This window comes from Podarcis melisellensis (genome assembly GCF_964234715.1).
Source record: "Podarcis melisellensis genome assembly, chromosome: 8".
Lineage (NCBI taxonomy): Eukaryota > Metazoa > Chordata > Lepidosauria > Squamata > Lacertidae > Podarcis > Podarcis melisellensis.
Window position 1 is genome coordinate 84,595,437 of NC_138540.1, and position 4,241 is coordinate 84,599,677.

A 4,241-nucleotide genomic window follows, 5' to 3' on the forward strand; every position below is an offset into this window, starting at 1 on the left:
AAAGGGGGGGGGAGACCTTTAGCCCCAACCCTATATACGAAAGCAATGTCTGCTAGGTTTCCATGCCTTTAATCTTTCTCTCTCTGCCCCCCAACTCCTGTGGTTCTCCAAACTGTGGTGTCCTCAGCCTGAAAGCTGAGCTGCCTAGTGGGCAGAGCTTGGCGAGGTTGCCCATGCCATAATGGCACTGTGTTTGGGTAGGTGGGCACCTTGTTGAGAGCGAGGGAGGGATTCTGGTCTCCTTGCTTCGCGTTCCTGCCTTCTGCAAGCCTTGGGTTCAAGGGCCGCAAGTGGACGGGCTCCCCTTGGCCCATTTTTGCAGGGTGGGTGGGTGGGCACGGGAGAGAGACACTCCCCCACCCCGAGACGAGGCGTGTTCAAGTCCTGGTGCCATCCTGTGCTGCCGATGGAGGTTCACATTCCAGAATGCCTCGCTTCCTGCAGGCTGCGCCCTGTTCTTCCTTTGCTGGGAACACCTGTCTCTCTTTCCCTGCCTCTCCCCTCTCTCTCTTGACCTGCTCAACCTGCCGGGGTTGCCTGCTTGGTGCAGGCAAGGATGTACGAGGCCAACGCCCAGCCGAACCAGTTCCCCCACCGCAAGGTGGGTGGAATTGAAGGAACCATTAATCAGAGCTGGGGCTGGCTCCCTCTCGCCGGAGCCTAGATCTTCCTGACGGAGGCGGCTGGAGCTTCCCTCCACTTTCCCAGCAAGGGACAGGTGGATTTTTTGGGGGGGCGGGGGGTTTACAACTCTGGACAGCTTCCTGGGCTTTCCACTTGACTTTGGGTTTGGGAGTTCCTGGCTTCCAACCTGGCCAGATTTCTACCCGGACTAAATCCATCTGGGTCTGTTTTGCTCCTCTGCCCTGTTCCGATGCCATCCTTCTGCAAAACTTGTTTCCCCAAACGGGGAATCGCCTACGCCACCCCTTCTCCTCTCTTTTCCCGTCTCCGGGCCACAGCCTTGGCTAAAGATCTGCCTTGCCAAGTTTCCCATCCTAGAGAAAGGACCATTGGACCCAGTATTTCCAACCTGGTGCCCTCCAGCTCTTTTGAACCACCACTCCAAACAGCCCCTGCATTAGGGGGTTGCCAGGTACGCAAGGCTGATTTAACTCCGCTTCAGCGGTGGTTGAGATCGTCTTCCAACTTGGGAACTACGTGTTCATTACCGGGGTGTGTTTGTGTGTGTGTGTTCGATGTGAGAAACGTGCTCCACCGGTTGTTTTCCAGGTGGGTGCCAATTCTCCTCGCTTCCTAATCTTACCGACAAAGTTGGTAAACTTTTTGGTCCATAGCAGCTTAAACTAAGCGCAGGATCCGAGGCACAGAACAAATAAGAGTCTTATTTTCAGGGACCATGAATCACTTTGCCCTGGTTTCACACTTCTGCTGTAACTCGAGATCTATTTCCCCTTATTTCCCACCCCCCTCCCTTTGCATTTGAGGCCGATTCTTAAGAAGCAGTGACCAATTTGGGGCGGAATCTCTCTTTGTCATCCCTTGATTCACCCTGGGCAGGGAGGACTCGCAAATGACCCCGCCCTTCCAAATTGCTAGCTTTTGAACTTGAAATGGATTCGTCCTATCCCCACCCCACCCACCCAGCAAAATGGGTCTACTCAGGTAGTCGGGCATTTCCACCTCCCTCCCCTTCCTGCCGGGGATCACAACGGGGAGATCTCAGTTTAACTTTGCAAACTTCTTGCTTGGATGCCTTGCTGGGTGAGAAACCTCCCCTCTCTTTGACACAAATCCGGTTAGTTTTTCCCGATTTCCTTCCGCCCCCTGAACTAACAGGTGAGGACCGTGTGCGTATGTCGCAGGGGCAAATTCTCGGTGTGAATGGTTTTTTGGCATTGTAGCTTGAAACAAGCTTTCTTCTCTCGTCCCCCATGAAAAAGAGGCAGCTGTTGCATGGCCACATGGCTCAGGCCTTGATTTTCCTGGTACCCCTTGTTTTGATGCGCACAGGGGTCCCCAACTGCAAGCTGCATCTTAAGGTAGATTTTTATTTTTGCGTATTGCACGGGGGCACGGATCGGGAGCCTGTTCCTCTGTGCCTTGGAGAGAAAGGAAACGGCTTGTTCTCTGGAAAACACCGACTCGTGGTGGTGGAATTGCACGGAAGGTACCAAGCGATCCGGGTAGGGTCTTTCCGCACACCCACTGCTCCCTGGGACCTATCGGGCCTCGTGCTCCTACTGTCCCCGCAGAGAAGTCTTGCCCGCTGTCCTTTGCGCCATGTTCCCACACCGCAGCCTGCTCTGCTTGGGCGTGATCTTTTTTGAGCAAGCGTGACTCATAACTCCCACAAGGAGTGTTCGTTCTCTTCTCTCCCCCCCTTTCAGTAGGGGGGGAGGGAGCGGTTCTGCACAGCTCAGCGAGCTCTTAACGCACATCTGCAGCAAACTCTTCGTCCCTCCTTGCCAGCCTTAGAGCGGCAACCACATCTCGCCTGCCTGACCCCCCTCCCGAATTGAACCTGCGGCGGCGAAGGGATCTGTGCCTCTTCCTCCCCCCCCAAAAAAACCCCTTGCACCCAGGACCAAGACTGGTGTGGGACTTGGATGCAGAACTCTGTGCCTGAATTTCGTGGTGGCAATATTTTGTGCAAATGCACCTCTCTTCCCCTACCCTACAGAACGGAAGTTTCGACGCTGATTTTTTGTGCCTGTTGAAACCCTTGATTTTTGCTCAGACCCCTGAATAGTGGGTTTGTTTGTTTTTTTTTTTTTTGTAGGGGGAGGGGACAAGGTGTGCTCCCCCTCCTGCTCCTGATGGCAATCTTTCTCCCCCAAATAAGCTGCATTTAACCATGGTTAGAAACCGCACTTGAAAAGTACGCTTTGAAAGTATTTCGCGGGGTGGGAATTTTCGCTCTTTAACATTCCTGCGCTGTATGTTCCCCCCCTCGCTTCCAAAATCACCCGATCGCACCATGCACTTCTCTTCCCGACCCCAATCTTGCTGACATTCCAACGGATCTGCTTTGCTTTGGAGGGGGGTGGGCAGGATCCGCCAGCCGGATTCCCGGGCGATCGCGTCGGAACGAGACAGAATTTAAAAGTCAGGTGACCGCCATCTGGTTAGGCGTTCCGAGATAATCCAATTCCGCTGGCACGAAACGTGTGTGACCGCGGACGTCATCGGGAATTTGTGTGATGGGAATTCAGGCTTGGGGTGGGTGGGGGGAGGGAATAAAACCTCTGGCCTCTTTCTCTCTCCCAGATATCTTCTGCCTCCCGTTCATTTCTTGGAAGTAAAATGTTGCTTTGGGCTGTTTCCCCCAAGTTTTTTGGGGGGTGGGCGTGTACTTTACCTTGCAAATAAATAGTTGGAAAGACGTCACTGTTTGGTCCCCCCCCCACCTTATGATGAAAAATAACCCACCTTAAACAAAGCTTTTCAAGCCGCAACACCTGGCTGGGTAGGGTGAATGTGGCAGCCAGTTCTCTGCGGATTCTAGGGCACAGATGGCTGCAAATTTAAGCTGGAAGGCAGTGGTTAATTTGGGTGGACCAGGCCTTAATTTGCTGGCAAAGATCTGAGATCTTAGCCACTAGGATACGTGTATTAATGCACTTCTCCCCTGACTTGGAAAGTTCTGTGTTGGTGGTGATGATATAAGAAGGCACTTAATTTCCCACCTCCTTGTTCAGTCACCCGTACCCTGCCTCCCTAGTTTTTTGTGTTTTGTGGGGTTTTTTGCCTGTGTAGTCACATTAAAATAATTCCCAGATCACGCACAACGGAGGCACGGGGGTGCTCTATTTCTTGCGGGTGGGAGGGAACGATGTGTGTGAATATATCTGGGAGGGGTTCTGCGATGTCAATAAGGGCTTCTCAGTTCCTGAACGGACGAACAAGGTACTTTTTGTAAACAAATCTGCAGCTGTCTTAACTGGAATACATTGGGTTTGTCTTCGGGGTTTTCTTGGTTCCCTCCTCTTCCCCCCCCCCACCCCCGAAAAAATTATGTTTTCTTTCTTCCCCCTGACTAGCAAAATGAGGGGTGTGTTTATCAGATGCTGATCTGCATATGCAAATGTACTGTACATTTAACGCTGGAATTTCTTTTGGAATCTTTTCTTTCAGGTTGGGGGAAATTCAGACGTGTCTTGGGGTTATGGGTTCCCAAGGTGGGGGAACACCCTAATCTTTACAAACAAGGGCTCACTTCAGTGAACTGTTTTTTAAAAAATAAAAAATAAAAATAAATGATTTTTCTTTCTAGCCTT

At 51.9% G+C, this 4,241-nt stretch overlaps 1 pseudogene across 1 annotated transcript in view; it reads left to right on the forward strand.

Moving 5' to 3' along the window:
• The window catches only part of LOC309375821 (ADP-ribosylation factor 6 pseudogene), a 12,172-nt pseudogene extending 10,327 nt beyond the window's left edge, over nt 1-1,845 (forward strand). The window contains exons 3-4 of the transcript XR_014173318.1: nt 551-601; nt 1,801-1,845. The product of XR_014173318.1 is annotated as an ADP-ribosylation factor 6 pseudogene (transcript). The remainder of the gene's footprint in view (nt 1-550; nt 602-1,800) is intronic.
• The last annotated feature ends 2,396 nt before the right edge of the window (nt 1,846-4,241 follow it).